This window comes from Mauremys reevesii, linkage group 1, assembly GCF_016161935.1.
Source record: "Mauremys reevesii isolate NIE-2019 linkage group 1, ASM1616193v1, whole genome shotgun sequence".
In the NCBI taxonomy this organism is placed as follows: Eukaryota; Metazoa; Chordata; order Testudines; family Geoemydidae; genus Mauremys; species Mauremys reevesii.
Window position 1 is genome coordinate 22,599,044 of NC_052623.1, and position 18,804 is coordinate 22,617,847.

Below are 18,804 nucleotides of genomic sequence, written 5' to 3' on the forward strand. Positions count from 1 at the left end.
GAGTGTGCTGTGCAGATCAGGAAGGAAAACTTTGCCCACAGATTCTAACTAAAGCCATTTAAAAAAATAAAATACAAAACTTGGATTATTTGCAAAGGCCTAATATTAGGATCAAGGTCACATTTTTATAACAATTATCATCATGTTGGGATTACGCCAGAAATATTCCCATTGTAAGATTAAAGTGTAACCATTTCACAGGGTAAGTGTATTATGGTTTACTGATTACACAACTTTATCTTCTGGATCAGTGGGTAATTGGTTCAAGCTATGGCTGGGACTCACTCATCCTTGACATCCAAATGAGTAAAACAGAAATACTCCAAAGATTTTCTGTGATAAGCATGCCACTTTTCCAAAGAATATAACGTTACATTTGACAAAGTTTCATTGTCTCTCTTTAGACTCTGCTCTGATCCACAGCATATGCTCCTGAAGACCACAGCGATTGTCTTTGCTGCAGTATTGGGTTGAGGTAGAACCACTGTACTCCCCACTCAGATACCACTAGCCACAAATGAAGTCCTCTGTTGTCCTGAATACAGGGTCTCCTCCCTGCTGGCACCTCCTGGAACAATAGCCATTCCAAAGGGAGCTGGAAGGAGGCGGGGCCATGGCAAGAAAGACGTCCTACACTCTCCTAAGGGGTGGCAACATGGACACATCCCTCCTACGCACAAGGGAGCCTGCAGCAGGGTGGTTTGCTTGGTCAGTGGGCCTAGTGGTCTGGACTTCTGACTCTTGCATTTCCATCATTTCAGGGCATCCCAACCCTCTGGATGAGATTCCAGCGAGACGGGCATCTTTGCTGTGTGCTCTCCACACTGACCCTGCAGGAGCGAAATTAGTCCAGATGGGTCCACTCAGCTAATTAGGCTGCAAACAGAGGCGCTTTAGGCTGGAGGCAGGGAATTAGAGAGTTCACCTGTGAGGAACAGGTGGGGCTTCTACAAAAGGTGTGAAATTGGCAGCAGACGAGGCTGCTGGGAAAATCTGCCATCACTTCTGGGGGAGGGCTGCAGAGATGAGTTGACTAAAGTAGCTCCCTGGGAGGAAGAAGTGAAGAGACTGGCAAACCCAGAGAAGTGGAGAGGGCTGGGAGGTATGGAAGCAGCTCAGGGAAAAGCAGAAAGGTGCAGGGCATGGACCTGGGCTGCTGTGTAGAGGGTCCCTGAGCCAGAACCCTCGGAAGAGGGTGGGCCCGATTTCTCCGGCCAGCCACTGCAGGAGTGGCACCCTGAGGCAGTGAAGTGAAAGACTACCTGAGACTGCTGTAGAGCAGGACCCTTGATACTCTTCCCTCTTTCCCCACCCCGCTCCCGGAAGGGGAAACCACAAGAGCGACCTGGCCGTAGGGCTGAGTCAGAAAGAGGACGGCTCCGACTACCGAGAATGAGAGAGGACACGCAGAGGAGAAACTGACAGGGTGGAACTGCCGGAAGGGGTGTCGGCCTGGCCGAGCTAATCCTCAGAACTGCCAGGAGGCAGTGCCATCCAGCAGTGAGTAGAGCGACCTGTCACACAGCCCCTTGCTCACCTTCCCCTGGGCAACTTCCTGCCACACCCTGCATATAAGCTTGGTGCGTGGTCATAGTTGATGTAGATTTTACTTCAAAACCACCATGGATAGGGCTGATGCCTGAAGCCCTATTGCACCCCTGGCCCATGGCTCTCCCTCCCTCCTGAAGATGTCTGGGGACAGAGGGGAAGGCTCACAACCACGTCCCCTCAGTCGACTCTTCTTCTCCTGCAGAGCAGTGCTCCTTCAAGAAACAGTGATTCTTCCCTACCTTGCCTGAGGCTGCTCGTCTTCTCCCCCGGAGCATGGTTGGCAGTGCCTGAGGGGTGGGGCCTTCCGGACCCAGTACTGCTCCAGCCCTCCTCTTGCCTTAGCCTTAGGCCATGTCTACACTTACAAGCTTACAGCGGCACACTTGTACCAATACAGCTGTGCCATGGTAAGAGTGCTCGTGAAGCTACGTTATGTCGAGCTCTCCCGTCGACAAAATAAAACCAGCTCAACGAGTGGCGGTAGCTATGTCAGCGAGAGATCGCCTCCCACCGACACAGAGCTGAGCACACGAACGCTTATGCCAGCAAAACTTACATTGCTCAGGGGGGTATTTTTTTCACACCCAGGAGCAACAAAAGTTTTGCCAATGTAAGTGCTAGTGTAGACATGGCCTAAGTGTGGGGTTTGCAAACCCCCTCACAGAGCCACAGGAGGCACTGTCCTGCATGGCACACACCATCATCCTGTATTCCCTCTAGGATGGCGCAGCTGTGCTCAGTCCCCACATGCAGGAAAGAGCCTAAAAGGCATAGGACCTGTTTTTCAGTAGTGATTAGCACCCAGATGAAGTCAACGAGAGAGGCGCATGCAGAGAAAGCATTTTCTTCTCACAAGACCACATTGTGGACCAGATTTTCAATATATGTATTTTAAAGTTAGCTGAACTATTCCAACCTCACGCACAAAAAAAAATTCTATACTAGTTCAATTCAAGTTTGGAGCAAAGGTTTCATTTTGTAGGGAGTCGGGGGAGGAACAAGTGTGATTTTATCTCAGCTGCTTCACACACTCCTAATCACTCTTAGTGCTGCTGAATACAAGTCAGACTCACTGGTGCACAGCCTTGCTAGCCAATATTTTATGTAAAAAGACACAGAGAAAATGGCCTGGGTAATGATGTAAAGAGTCTGAAAATTATAGGTTGTTATCAATAATTAGGATGATTCAGTGCCATTTACTTAACAAAAAAAAAACCCCAACAAAAACAGAATCTGGGTCAGTGACAGTACTCAACCCTGTCACTTTTCATCACTGTAAGTGCTCAGAGCAGACTCGAATCAGGTTACAGCTAAAAGCTTTATACACCAGTATTCACAGCCAAGAGTGCATCAGCTGTGAGCGTTTGGTTAACTTCTATATGTTATGGTTCCTTAAAAGGGGAAGGTTCTTGATGACTAAGAATCCATTTGAGGTAATGAGAGCTCATTTGGTGCTAACAGGCCCCACCACATTAAGCAGTGCATGAACATAACCCAGATTCTGATGCAAACTACACAACACCCTGATGGCACCTGACACAATAGACTACAATCCACATCACCTCGCTCTTATTATGTGCATTTCCTTGGCTTTTTAAAGTGAACAAGATTAATATACTGATGACCCCGGCTACTGCATATTGTTTACTGGAGCATACAGTGAAGTGCAGGGAGTATGCCCATAAATACATGCCTACTTGGAGAGACCCCAACATATAGTACAAGCGATCCTCAAACCTCTTCCTACCGTGAGACTACTATTTAAAATACATATCTCCTAGCAGCTTCCCAAACCTGATCTCACACTTTCCCTACAGCCCCCTTAATGATCAGCTAGGTGAAAATCAATAGCTATTGACAACAAGTTTTGTGTTTGCGTGGATGCCTCACCCTGTTTATTTCCTCTCAGTGGGTTTAAAATCTTACATTTAAAACAAAAATGAAAAACAAAATAAAACACACTCCCCAAAACAGAGATGAGATGAGCTAACCATTTTTTTCTTAGGGCAGTGAGGGCATAAATTAATGAGAATAGACACACCACCGCACCTTTCATTCACTTCTTAGAATCATAGGACTGGAAAGGACCTTGAGAGTTCATTGAGTCCAGTCCCCTACACTTATGGCAGGACTAAGTATTATCTAGACCATCCCTGACAGGTGTTTGTCCAACCTGCTCTTAAAAATCTCCAATGATGGAGATTCCACAACCTCCCTAGGCAATTTATTCCATGCTTAACCACTCTGACAGTTAGGAAGTTTTTCCTATTGTCCAACTTAAACCTCCCTTGCTGCAGTTTAAGCCCTTTGCTTCTTGTCCTATCCTCAGAGGTTAAGAAGAACAATTTTTCTCCCTCCTCGTTCTAACAACCTTTTATGTACTTGAAAACTGTTATCATGTCCCCTATCAGTCTTCTCTTTTCCAGACTAAAAAAAACCCATTTTTTTCAATCTTCCCTCATAGGTCACGTTTTCTAGACCTTTCATCATTGTTGTTGCTCTTCTCTGGACTCTCTCCAATTTGTCCACATCTTTCCTGAAATGTGGTGCCCAGAACTGAACACAATACTCCATTTGAGGCCTAATCAGAGCGGAGTAGAGTGGAAGAATTACTTCTTGTGTCTTGCTTACAACATTCCTGCTAATACATCCCAGAATGATGTTCACTTTTTTTGCAACGGTGTTACACTATTGACTCATGGGGGTCATCAAAAATTTTCACATTATTTTCTTAAGTCTGTTATCCTTAATTCACAAGAGGTTCCCCTGAGCTAGTATAGCCACGGTAGGGCTGGCAAAAATCATTAATGTTGCTGGATCATTCCCATTTCACTAGCAGGAAGTGCTGCAGCAGGGTTCACAGGGATATCACTTGATAGTGATATCCCCTCTCTCCCAGGAGAGAGATCACTTGATCATTGCCTGCTAGGTTCACTCCCTCTGGGGCACCTGGCAGATACTGGGCTAGACGGACCTTTGGTCTGACCCAGCATGGCTGTTCTTATGTTCTTATGTTATGTTCTTATGATACTGAACTAACCTAATGATAGTTTTCGGGTGACACAAAGTCGTTGCCTCAAGATGATGTATTGTGGTGTCATCATGTTGTATTGTAATGGGATGGGGTTAGAGTCCAGTGAGGCTCTTGTGAAGGGTTTTACTGTTCTTGGACTTGCTATATTGATCACCTGTCAATGCATATGTTTTTAGCTAGTCTGTAACTAGGCGCTGGGCTCCTTCGGGGGAGAGGCAAGAGCATGTCAGTGACACAGACTCAGAGCTGTGCCGCCAGCCCTGCCTGGGGAGCGGCCAGCTGTGCAGAGATGGCTCAGCTTGGGGAGCAGGGCAGGGAGGGCTGCCGGGCAGCCAGCCAGTGCCCAGGCTCCCACAGCACAGAGACCCAGGGGCCTGAGAGGGCCAGATGGCTCCTACCAGCTCCTAATCCGCCACCTCCTGGCAGGAGGTGGCGATTTTCAAACTCTGGGGCACAGGTTGCGACGCGAAGAGCGAAGAGCCATCCCCACAGCACTAGAGCTGCAGGAGCCACCTGTGTGGGGTGAGTGCTGGGCAGAAACCAACCTCCCCTATCCCCTCAGGGTGCAGGATCCAACGGGAACCACCCCAGGGCCTCCATCCCGAGTATTTACTGCATTATGGCAGGCCATAAACATTTACAAATGGGTCCTGAGCTCAAAAAGGTTGAGAACCACTGGTCTAGAGAACACTTAGTCCTGTCTAAGAGAAGGGGACTGGACTAGATGACCTACTGAGGTCCCTTCCTGTCCTAAATATCTATGATTCTGGGAACTATAGACAGCAAGGTGCTGGCTGCTGGCGGTGCATAAAAGCAGACAAGGAAAACGGCTGATGCAAGACACAACTGTTAAGTGTGGTTTAGAATCTTTCCCTCCCTGCTATTGTGATCATGTTAAAAATCATAGAGCATTAAAAAAAACCAAAACACCAAAGAACCCAGTGAAATCAACAAAATGGGCAGGGCTGTAGGGAAAGTGCCATGCAGAACAACAATATTGGGGTACCTGGGACGCCATGATCAGCTACTCCTCCTGCACCCTACTGGCAACCTCTGACCTGCCACTCAAACACCTTTCCCCACCAGCTGCATCTCAGGTGTTCTAAATTGGAGCACGAAGTAAAAGAGGTCATTTTGCAGTTTGTTAAGATGGGAGAGCTGGGGGTAAGAAAGGAAGGGCAGTTTTCAGATAAGTTAGGGAGATGAGAACCGAGCAGCCCCCAGTTCTCCCTGGCTGGACTGATAAACTGTCCCTTCAAAAAAACATTCAAATATTGGCACCTACAACAAGCAGCTGTCCCTGGTAATTATTGCAGAACATGCAAAAGTGCATAGCCCAAAAGGAAGATAGGCAGGAAATAAAATCCACTGGGAATGCAGTTATTTGTAGAGTAAAACCTTCTATTCTGCATTTAATAATAAATGCCAGGGGAGATATTGTGGAAAGCAGCTTAGAACTTTTTCTAATTAAAGGGACAGACATTTATGAACAGCACCTGTTGCTAAACCAAGTAATTCTACGAAGGATAAGGGTCATGGATCATAAGGTGATCACCAGATGTGGTCAGGATGAAATTCTGCGCAATGGTACATAGTATGCACACAATATTTTCCTCTGAAGCATCTAGGCTTGGTCACTATCAGAGACAGGAAAGTAGGTGAGATGTTCATTTGTCTTCTCTGGTATGCTAATCCCCAGATTGTTGGTGTGTGTGTGTGTGTGTGTGTGTGTGTGTGTGTGTGTGTGTGTGTGTGTGTGTGTGTGTGTGTGTGTGTGTGTGCGCGTACACACACTATAGTACATTAATAGAATATATTTATAGCTAATTCACCATTCATAGTGGTATGCAGATGCCAAGAATGATACTACAGGTAAGTTCAACAACATCTATTGGCCTGATGCACTACAATCAAAATACAGGTAATTTTTCTATATTGAAATATACAAATGATTTTTCCACTGCTATATCCTCTATCCACCTATGAAGCCTTTTCTCCTTCATGGTCACCTTCCAACTTACCATATGTTGATGAAATTCTTCCCACTTATTATTTTATATGCATATATAAGTTATGCATTAAAATAGATTAGATAGATAGACATTAATCAGTAACCAAGCCCAATGAAATTCAAGGAGCAGAGTATGGAAATACAAGTGCCTCTCAGAAATCTGCATCAAATACCCAGAACAATCAATAAAATTCAGGATGAAGCAGTCTAAATGCACCCTTTTCTATATCAAAGGCTATTCTGTGCTGTTTTTTCCAGAGAGAGCTCCATTAAAAACAAAGAAACAAAACACCACCACGAAACAACCAAACAAACCCACTCCTAGCTCTTGATCTTTCCTCACCTCGAATCAGACAAAGACTCAGGTAAAAGGATGTGATGTCCATAACTGACAGTATGATCTACACTAAAACAGTATAACAAAGGGAAATGAATGGAATTTTTTTTTGCCTTCATAAAAGCATGTGCTGTCCTTGAATATTGTTAGCTATCGAGTATTGTGCTCAGTGAAATTCTTTACTTGTGTAAAATCTCAAGGCCAGTGGCCTTTTATTAGTAATTACAAGGATTCAAAAACAGAGATTATACCTATGGGACAGTAAGAACAACAACAAACAGGACCAACAACAGCCATCTGAAATCACATGATGATCCCAACGTGTCGGTTGTGCTTTATAAACTCAAGTCTGGCATTTTCAAAGGGATATATGGGATACAAATGGCTTATCAAACAGGTAGAGGCCTTTCATATGTGGTCTCTGCGCGCCATTGTGGGGATCCGCTGGCAAGACAAAATTACCAACCTTGAGGTTCTCTAAAAGTCAAGTGCCACAAGCATCAAGGCCATGCTGATAAAAACCCAACTATGCTGGGCTGGACACATCATTAGGATGCCTGAACATCGACTCCCCAGAAAGATTTTCTATGGAGAATTGGCACAAGGACGTTGGAATCAAAGCCGCTCCAGAAAGCACTACAAGGACAGCATCAAGAACAGCACACACTTCGGTGCAATAAAACCGGATGATCTCGAGAAGGCTGCGTTAAATACATCTGCATGGTGACTCACAATACTCAGAGCTTTCCAAGCCTTTGAAGAGGGCAGAAATAATCGACTGTTAGCTTCAGGGAAAAGCATCATACCCCTGGTATAGCTGCCAAGATACTCACTAATGACTTTTTTTGCCCGATCTGCTCACAAGCATGCGTGTCACACTTTAGACTGCAGAGTCATTCTAGAACCCACAAGAAGAGAGAGACTGAAAACGACATCATCGAACCAAGAGACTACACAAACCAATATGGGAGTTAGAGTCCCGGCTCTCCTTGTATCTCAATGGGATCTGAATTCCTAAATCCCTTTCACTCTTTTGAAATCTCCTGACTAAGTAAAGAATCCTAACAAAGTCCTCCCTTCTGAGGTAGGTAGGTCTTACTATCTCCATCTTATAGACTGATAGGTTGAGAGACAATGGTTGGTGCCCAGCAAGTCAGTGACGGAGCTAGGAAATAACTCAAGAATTCCAATCACTTGACTAAACTGCCTTCCACAACAGAATTTGTTTTTTAGAAATAAGAATTTCCATCCTAGCTCAGATCACTCACTCAGTATTCTGTTTCTGACAATGGCCAGTACCAGATGATTCAGCAGGAATGACCAGAATGGGAAAATTTCAAGTGATTCATCCCATCATCCAGTTCCAGCTTCTGGTAGTAAGAGCTTTAGGCTTGCATTCCTGGCCACCTTGGCTAACAGCCATTTATCCTCCATGAATTTATAATTTATCCTCCATGAATTGTTTACAACATAACAAAAAAACCTGAACATTTATAAAAAATTATAAAATTATAAAAAAATTTTTTTAATGTAAAATGTATGTATGTGTCAAATTAGCTTTTAAAAAATTCCACTAAAATTCCATCCTCATTTTTCATCCGAAGTTGCAAAGCTAGCACAGACATTCCTTAGTCATCAGCCAGTGTTTCCTGGCCGTCTTCACTTTGTTAGTTAACCCCTCAGGTGTCTCAATGCTCTTACAAAGTTTGGCATTTTTTCTAAATTAAACCTTAAATATAAATAAAACTAAATAATATAGATAAAACTAAAACCCTACCAAAAACCAAAATAAAAAAATCTTTTTCAGTAATAAAATAACTTTAAAAGACACAACCATAAATATTAATAGTATAAATTATCTATCTATCTATATTATGTCTTGGCAAAACCCCAAGAATTGGTAGCTACATATACCACAACCACCAGCTCCTCCCCCCCCGGTACATACATCTGTCGAGATGTCTTGTGAGATCCAATACCTTCGCACCCGGCAGGCAATTTACCATACAGTTCCCTCAGTCATCACAAACCCAACTATCTACACTTCTAATACTCAAATCCCCCATCACTATTACCTGGCTCTTCCTAGTAATTGGCATTCCCTCCCCAAGAGGGGCACCCTCAATGTGAGAGGATACCATGACATCACTTGGAAGGAGGGTCCCAACTATGGGACCTCAGTTCCAGCTCCATGTTCTCCTTCCTCAAGCCTCTATCCTCCTTAACTGCACAGAGGGTTGTAATGTAAGAGATTTACTTCTTCCCAGACACTTAAATATTTAATAACAATACACCCCTTCAATGATTTTAGACCAGGGTTGAATTTGGCCCTCTGGAGCACATTCAGCTCACACATTCGTGCAACGGCATCAGCAAGGTTACATGGATGTGAGAGGGGAAGAATTTAGTCTAATATTATCAATTAAAAAAACCCTACCACTTAGACCCTGATCTCGTAAAGATTAACATATGCACATAACTTTCCTCAAGCAACTAGTTATATTGGCTTGAGGAGCATGGGAACTTTGTCAGGGACTTCAATGGGAACAGGAAAAAAATCCAAGTGGATAAAGATCTCTATGCTGTATAGAAACGGGCCCTTTGAGAGAAAGTCTAGATCGAGGTAATTTTCCACATTTCATAAGACAGTCAAATCCAACACCTACCTCTCTACTATCCCCAAGAGGTGCCACAATTTTGTCTCTTTAGATTACCAAAACATTAACTTCCTTTTATACAGAGAGTTTTCAATTAAGCCAGGAAAAGAGTTGTAGTAATTATGTTATGATATTAGCCCCCACAGATTAATACATTGCCAGTAATTTGTGAATTGCCATCTGTGTCCTATTACAGTCCACTCATTCTCCTGGTAATGAAACCAAAACAGAGAATGTCTCATAGATAGTAGCTGCAGCTATCTGGATGCCCTGTGGGGGTTGCTTTAATCCCAAGGATGAGCCAATGGATTTAGATAAGAGAAGGACAGACCCTGACATCTATCCCAAAACTGACATCTCTGGGGAACATTCCCCAAAAGTTCAGTTCAGTTTATTTCCTGACCCATTTAATCTAGGCATAGAGTCATAGAAATGTAGGGCTGGAGGGGACCTAGAGAGGTCATCAAGTCCAGCCCCCTGCACTGAGGCAGAACCAAGTACGCCTAGACCAACCCTGACAGGTGCTTGTCAAACCTTTTCTTAAAAACCTCCAATGATGGGGATTCCACAACCTCCCTTGGAAGCCTATTCCAGAGCTTAACTACCCTTATAGTTAGAATGTTTTTTTCTTAATATCTAACCTAAATCTCCCTTGCTGCAGATTAAGCGAATTACTTCTTGCCCTACCTTCAGTGGACTTGGAGAACAATTGACCCCATCCTCTTTCTAACAGCCCTTAACAGATGTGAAGACTTATCAGGTCCCCCCTCCGCTTAGTCTTCTTTTCTCAAGACTAAACATGTCCAGATTTCTTAACCTTTCTTCATAGGTTAGGTTTTCTAAGATTTTTATCCTTTTTTGTTGCTCTCTGCTCGACTCTCTCCAGTTTGTCCACAGCTTTCCTCAAATGTAGCACCCATACTTGGATGCAGTACACCGCTTGAGGCCTCAGCAGTGCTGAGAAGAGTGACACTTAACTCCCGTGTTTTACATACAACACTCCTGTTAATACACGCCAGAAGGATATTAACCTTTTCACAACTGCATCACATTATTGACTCATATTCAATTTGTGATCCACTCAAACACTCAGAGCCTTTTCAATAGTACTACCACCTAGCCAGTTATTCCCCATTTTGTAGATATGCATTTGATTATTTGCTTCCTAAATGAAGTACTTTGCACTGATCTTTATTGAATTTCCTCTTGTTGATTTCAAATCATTTCTCCAATTTGTCATGGTCATTTTTAATTCTAATCCTCTAAAGTGCTTGCAACCCCTCCCAGTTTAGTGTCATCTGCAGATTTTATAAGCATATGCTCCACTCCATAATCCAGAGCCATCTCTCTGCAATTTCTGGTGGAAGTGCTGAAATGCCATGATAAAAGGTATTTTTGTATTCTAAAAAAAAAAAAAAAAGAAAGCGAAACTTTTAAAGAAAGCCTCATCAAGGAATATCCAGCCTAATTTTCAGAGACAACAAATTTAAAACGAATATAATAAAATCCATTTAAAAAAATTACACCACATATAATTAACGAGAAGAACTCATTGCCACAAGATATTCCTGGAGCCAAAAACTTAGTTATAATCACTATTTAATATTTATAATATGGTAGCACCCGAAGGCCCAAATTGGCAAAGGCACTGTACTAAGATGCAATGGTGATGGAACAGTTTTTATAGTGGGGGTTCTGAAGGCAGAAACCATGTACTTGGGTTGTTATTACTACTTCAAGCCAGGGGGTGCAGGAGCACCCCAGCATCCCTGTTCCAGCACCTATGCTAAGATGTGGTACCTACCCCCCTCAAAAAAAAAACTTACAATGTAACAAGATTAGCAGGATTCAAAAGAGGATTAGACATTTGTATTGAGAATTGTTAACCAGAATAAACATTTATGAGATATTTGCTCTCAAGCACTTTGAACATAAGCCAGCCACTAATTGCCCGGGGTTGAAAAGAACTTCACCTCTATGTAGGTAACTCCATAATTGTCCATGGTAGATGTTCTACATGTTCCTATGAAGAATGTGGTACTGGCTTTTTGTTAGAGACAGGATGTATGACTGGAAAGACCTGAGGCAATAAGAGGCTCGACCTTAAAATAACCTAAAAATGAAAGCTGGTTCAGAATGGGGCAAATCGTTTATTCAGCAAGGTATTCTTCTGGAAGCATGTGACTCTAATGCCCTATGATCTGCATTGGTTGCCTGTTGGTTTTCTAGTGGTGTTTAAGGTCTTGGTTTCTCCCCAAAGCTGCAGAGATGCTCTCAATGGAGCAACCAGGATTTAGTGAAAGCTACCAGCAGGGTGACCCTCTGTGAGGGGTCCTCGGCTTTAGAATTTACTTGCCATCTGAGTCTGATATATTCCAAATTTGTAGATTTTCAGGGTCCTAAATCTGCAAGTCCCAAATATTAACCATCCTGTTTGGAAGGAAGGGGTATGATCAGGACGGGAGGTGGGATATTTTGCAGGGACTAATTTTGCTTCTGGTTGGTTACTTTCCCATTTGGGGATCAGAAGAAGATGCTGATCTTATCTTATAGAAAAGGTTCCTACCGCTTGAGAGGTTGCTTTTTTATGCTTATGTCAAATCCAAATAAACAAATTCATCGATACCAAAGCTAGAAGAGACCACTGATTATCTAGTCTGACCTCCTGTATAACAGGTCATAGAGCTTTCCCAAAACAATTCCTAAAGCAGATCTTGTAGAAAAAAAATCCGATCTTAATTTAAAAATTGTCAGTGATGGAGAATCCACCACAACCCTTGGTAAATTGTTCCAATGGTTATTATACTCACTGTTAAAAATTTATGCCTATTCCCAGTCTGAATTTGCCTGGCTTCTATTTCCAGCCACTGAATCATGTTTTACCTTTCTCTGCTAGATTGGAGAGACCATTATTAAATATTTGTTTCTCACGTAGATACTTATAGCCTGTAATCAAGTCACTCCTTAACCTTCTGTTCATTAAGCTAAATAGATTGAGCTCTCTGAGTCTGTTTACTAATCCTTTAATTATTCTCGTGGCATTTCGCTCAACCCTCTCCAATTTACCAACATCCTGCTTGAATTGTGGGCACCAGAACAGGACACCATATTCCAGCAGCAGTAGCACCAGTACCAAGTGCAGAAGTAAAATCACCTCTCTACTCCTTCTTGAGATTTCCCTGTTTATGCATCCCACAACACTACATTGGGAGCTCATAATCAGCTGATTATTCACCACAACCCCCAAAAGTTTTTCAGAATCACTGCTTCCCAGGATAGAATCCCCCATCCAATAAATATGGCCTACATTCCTTATTCCTAACAGTATACATTTACATTTAATACTTATCTTGTTTGTTTGCACACGGTTTACCAAATGATCTCGACTGCTCTGAATCAGCAACCTGTCATCTTTATTATTTACCACTCCCCAATTTTGGTGTCATATACAAACTTTACAGTGATGGTTTTAGTTTTCTTCCAGGTTACTGATAAACATACAGAATTATAGGGGAGCTGGACACATTGACATTATTTCTTTCAAAGTTGGTCAATTGGTTTCTAAACTTCAGCATAAATCCTGGGATTCTGTATGAAGCAACACCTCATAACATGCTCTGTGTGTATAGTATCTGAAAGAAACAGACATACAGTAAATGCCACAAGAAGTTCATATATATCATATATCAACTGGAGGAATGGGTATCCAACATTTTTATTTCTGATATTTTAAGTTTTGGCTCATCTCAATTAGAATTGGTTAGAAGTCAATTTCACAGCTGTTGGTTTTTAAGATATTGCAAAAATGATAATTCACTGTTAGGGCAATAATTTACTTCAATGCAGTCACTCCCAGAAAAGGCTGGTGCATTCTAACCATCTCCCTCTCCCTCCAGATCAGAGTCTGATAAAGGAAAACGAGAGCATCCTTATTCAAAAGCATAGAGAGGAGCAAGGCTGCAGGGCAAATCCTGCTCCACTCACCCATACCAACAGTCTTACTGGGTTTAATGGCAATATTTGCATGTCTAAGGTGAGCAGGAGTTGACCTTCTGTTCTCCAGCAAGATCCCACAGTGCATAAAGTTAAGCTCAAGTCATTGGAGGTCTGGGGCCAGAGTATATCAACATTAGATATACTTCCTTCTCCTGTTTAAAAATTTGGACTACACACACTGTATGAAAGCGGCTGCAAGCACCCTTCCTTAAGGATCAGAAAAAAAAAGTGACTTGGTGGAAATTGGTTTTTAACTAAAGGTCGAACAAAATTGTGCTGGAAACCTTGGAGACATTTTAAAGTGGTTGATTAAAACAGAAGGTCTCGCACTGAAGGTGGTGGTGGTCTTTAGTGCAAGGTTAATATGTCAGTGCATATATGTATACAATACGCTGTATATTATTTCTTCCTAATTTATTTAGCATACATTTGCGTTTATGTAATAAAAAGTAAATTGGGTAACAACTTATTAGAGAGACAAGGTGGGTGAGGTAATATCTTTTAACCTCTGGTTTGCCAATACAAAATATTACCTCACCCACCTTGCCTCTCTAATATCCTGGGACCAGCATGGCTACAACAACACAGCAAACATAATGCCTTATCTCCACTACTGTTTATATATAGCTCCACTGAAATACACCCATGTCTTGGGTGGAGTACACAGGAGATTCCATACGGGACTCAGTTTACATATCTGAGAAATATGGAAATGCTACCTTAACTTTGATGGGATTTGAACATATGGTTAGAGAGAAACTAGCTACAGTATTTCAAACCAGGAGTGTAGATCACTCAGTCAACCCTCTGCCTGAAAACATGCGGAAACTACAGTGCGTACAAACTATACTACATTTGTGCTTACATTACTGACATGTGGTGAAATTCTGAAGTCTGTCTATTCCTCCAAAACAAACCTCTCAATATTTGCATGGCACATATCTAAATGCTTCCTTGATCCTGAACGACGCTACTGCAGTATAAATAATTCTAATAGCCGTGTGTGTAAATTCTGAGCAAGGATTTGGCTCATTCATATTAGCCATATAGCTCCAGAACATGTACCAAGCATCATCCAAGTTTTTGTTCCTTTCTTTAAGGACCAGGTCTTCAGCTGGTGTAAATTCAAATAGCTCCCATGAAGTGAATAGAACTATGGCAATTTACACCAGCTGAGCATCTGACCTTTAATCTTTAAAGTACATCTATTTTCTTCAACTTTATTTCCATGTGTTCCTCTCTGTGCCTGCTTTCCACTCACTTTTAAATAAGCCACTAAAACAGATCACCATATGCCATCTGCCTTCAGCCTCATCCTCCATTGCCTTATTTTGACTTGGTGATGTATGGAGAGGTTTAAAGCTGTAATTAGCATATTTCCATAATCTACTCAACACTGATACAGCCTTTGTTTTATTATGCGCAGCATTATGTGCATCGGACGATGTTTTGATGTACATTCTTAATTACTGTATCCAAATGTACCCCTTGCAAAGCACTTTTAGGTGGTTAGACATGAATGGTGCTATACAAACACTTTTACTTTTCTATTCTTGATGTGGATGAACATCCCTTGATTGCAGCCCCAGTGCTAAATAATAATAATGATAAAGAAAATGCTGCTTCAAAGAGTCAAACATCTGCCCAATTCCAAGAGGCAGATTCAGAGCACTTCAACAAAAACCACAGCGGGGAATTTAATCATGAGAAACCTGAAAAGAAAGAAGATTTTGCATGAGCACAGCTAGTTTTGCTTCTTTCATGGCAAAAATAAAGGGGTCAGGAAGATCAAGAGGTCACTCATTCATGGGTTAAAAAAAGAACAAAAAGGAATTTTCTATAGTCTACTATTCAGTGTTAGGAAATGTCCTGATCAGGGTTTCCCCACCCTCTATTCTGCCCACCTTGAAGAATAAAGAAAACAAAATCCTTGAGCTTCAACCTCCCAGCAGGCTTTTATTGCAATACCCACTCTTCGCAAAATAGACTGGAGGAGACTTATGGGGGTGACCTCTCACCACAGTTCAAAACCAGTCTTAATGAACTAGGGTAATTCATTCCTCCGGCAGAGCTTATAAGATAAGGCAAGAGCGCATTGGTGGGCTAAGCAGACTGAAATGTTAATCTTTTGTAGCCTCTGCTCCAGAGGACTCCCAGGTCAAATTGTGGTACTGCAGAGAAGTAGCAGTCCCATTGTTCTGAGGTTGAGAAGCCTGGCTCTTGATTTCAGTGTTACCGCTCGCTTGGTAGAATGGAGTGTGTGTAAGCAGAAACAGCTCGTAAAATTATTTAGAACCGCACAGCAGAAATATCTGCTGAAAGACACTGCACAGAAGCCTTCAAAAAAGGTTTGAGGAATCTGAAATACAAAGCCAATGACTAGAAATCTAGCATTTGTTTCCATTGTCCCTCTCCCTGTGGCATTTTAAAAAAGGGTGGTGTTCTTATTTCAAGGGTTCGCTGTTCTTTGCTATGCGGGAGGGGAGAAAAATCTAAACCAAACTGGATTCAATTACTGGGCAAAAAACAAAAATCAAAGTGTCTCATGAAATATTGTCAGGGAACTGTGATTTGTTTCTATTGATCTTAGCTTTTTGTATGGCCCCATTATATTATCTGCAAGCTTCATAATATAACACCACCACCCCTGTGAGGAAGGAAAGTGTTATTACTGCCATCCTGCACATAGGAAACTGAGGCACTGAATGATAAAGTGACTTATCCAATGTCGCAAAGGAAGCGTATGGCAGAGCAAGGAAGCAAATCCAGATTCTCCACATCCCAGGCAAGTGCCCTATGTGACAGAGGCCTCTCTGCAAAGGGTTCTTCGCAAACAACTCTCATCTCAGGCCTGACAAACTCACTACACCAAACACGTCTCGCACAGTATTTATCCATAAGGGCTGGAATCTACAGAAAGCTTGTAACTTATCAAGATTCAGTCATTGTGAGATTAACGCACACATACTATTTAAGGAATAATGTAACTATACTGAACATATTCTTTATGGTCTTGAAGTAAAAGTTAGTCACCAGAGGATAATATTTCTCAGAGATGGCCCATTCTATCCAGTTAGTTGGTGATGTAATGCAAGACTCAATTGTCTAGCCTTACTCCATCCCAAGACTATCAATGAAAAACAATCACAAACAACTGCAAACCATCAAAACCACTTGGCGATAAAAAAAAGGAACATTACACCAGACAGGGGATCGCGCTGTCTATGAATAAAGACAAAAGACTGTTTCAGCATAATACAGAGCAGGGAGAGGCACTCTGGATCCATTCACTGAGGAGACATCTTGTGCAGATGGGGTATTTTTATGGAAGTTTCTTCAGATCCTCGTTCTTGGGAAGCCAGCCAGCTCTGCACCAGATTGAACTTTGCGGGGGATAGGGGAGAATCTACTTTATTACACAGGAAACGTAACTATTAATGAGTGTAGGCTCTACTTCACATTCTATCATTGCGTTTTGTATTGAAACCATTTCCTTCCACCATTCTCTCTTGTTTGCAGTTGAATCTCTGTTCATTCTTAAATAAGCTACTTTTGTTTCAGTATAGGTACTCACGAGCGCTGTGTGGATTACAGGAGTGGTGCTTCAAGGTGAAACTGATACACTGAGGTACATTTTCCTTTGGGGGCAGAGGATCGGGGATTTCTCTGAGCTGCCAGTGTCAGGGGCTGGATATCACAGGGGAATGCTTCAAAGGGACTCAGGGGTAGCTAATGTTAACCCGCAAGGTGAAGACGGGGCTGGCAGAGCCCAGAGGAGAGTGCTTGAGTGGCTAACAGGCTGATGGTGTTCAGGAGCTAACTCCCAGTCACTGCAGGCAAGGCTACCTCTCGCTAGGGGCAGGGAGAAAGAAGGTGACTCACAGTCCTGGGTACCCTGTCAACCGTCACACCTACACACTGGACTATACTCCCTTCCTGCGTTCCTTCCTCCTGACTTCCACTGTGCAGCAAAAGGACTCCTATTAGAAACACAAACCCAAGAATGACCTTGATTCTCTGCTCTTGGGACTGACAGCCAAAGAACAGAGGATCCTAAATGGGACTGTTACAAATGACAGCCTGCTTCTCCTCTCATACCAGTATAAAGTTGGAGATTGACTCTACTGAAGTCAATAGAGCTTCACTGGGATAAATGTGAGGTGAGGAGCAAAATAAAGCAAGCTACAAACAACATCTTCCCCCATCCTGGTCACCTTGTGCTGGGCAAATCTCCTAAGTGTTGAGTTGTTTACGAGCCAGTAGGTTCAGAAGCTTATCCCAATCAGCCAAGCCTTTTGAGTCCACAGCATTAGGCAGGACTCCTGTTGAAAGAAGCCACTCTTCCCATGAAGTTCCTGTTACTTCCTGCCTCAATCCTGGCTCAACAGACCACAGGAATAGTTGTTTTGAGGAAAATTGGCACTTCTAGTGCCAGCTGCAAGCAGGAAGTGTTAGTCACGCAGAAAATAATTCCCCTAAACAAATTACTAGGGGTCTCAAAGTAGGGAAGAGAGAAAGAATTCTGGCACAAGGACTTGTGAGGGGACATTATGGAGGCCATTATTAGGAGGAAAAAGACAGAAAGTGGAGGGGGGGACTTAATGCGGTCAGAGAGAGATTGGGAACAGACTTGTCATCCATCACCTTTTTTTTTTTTTAAAACAAAAGGGTCAGGATGGGTCTTTACAGGCAGCTAGGCCTCCCCAGTAACATCATCTCAAGAAGTGAACTGATGAAACAGGAGGGATGTGTGCGGAGGGAGGAGGATGGTGCCTTCTGGGAAACTCAAACAATCACTCTGGTGCCAGTGGATCTTGGATCAGGCTCCAAATGTGGCAGCCAGTATGGTCTAGAGCAGAGGTTTTCAACCAGGGGTCTGGAGCCCCCTGAGGGGACACGAGCAGGTTTCAGGGGGTCCACCAATCAGGACCAGTGTTAGACTTGCTGGGGCCCAGGGCAGAAAGCCAAAGTCCCACTGCTGAAGTCTGGGGCCCTGAGCTTGCCACCTGGGGCTTAAGCAGAAGCCTGAGCCACTTACCTTCATTGGGCCCCCTGTGGCGTGGGGCCCTGGGCAATTGCCCTGCTTGCTACCTCTTAACACCGGCCCTGGCCTTTATATGCAGAAAACCAGTTATTGTGACAGAGGTGGGCCGTGGAGTTTTTATAGCATGTTTGGAGGGGCCTCAGAAAGAAAAAGGTTGAGAACCCCTGGTCTAGT

At 42.9% G+C, this 18,804-nt stretch overlaps 1 protein-coding gene across 6 annotated transcripts in view; it reads right to left on the bottom strand.

The window, feature by feature from the left end:
• TENM4 (teneurin transmembrane protein 4) overlaps positions 1-18,804 on the bottom strand; it is a 766,066-nt gene that overhangs the window by 594,398 nt on the left and 152,864 nt on the right. For 2 of the 6 annotated variants that reach the window (XM_039490303.1, XM_039490246.1), the window contains exon 1: positions 7,666-7,793. The exons of 2 other annotated variants lie outside the window; for them this stretch is intronic. The gene's annotated coding sequence lies outside the window, so the exon portion shown is untranslated. Of the gene's footprint in view, positions 1-7,399; positions 7,481-7,665; positions 7,794-18,804 lie in introns of those variants that run through there. 2 more of the 6 variants (XM_039490265.1, XM_039490275.1) reach the window with 2 other exon arrangements.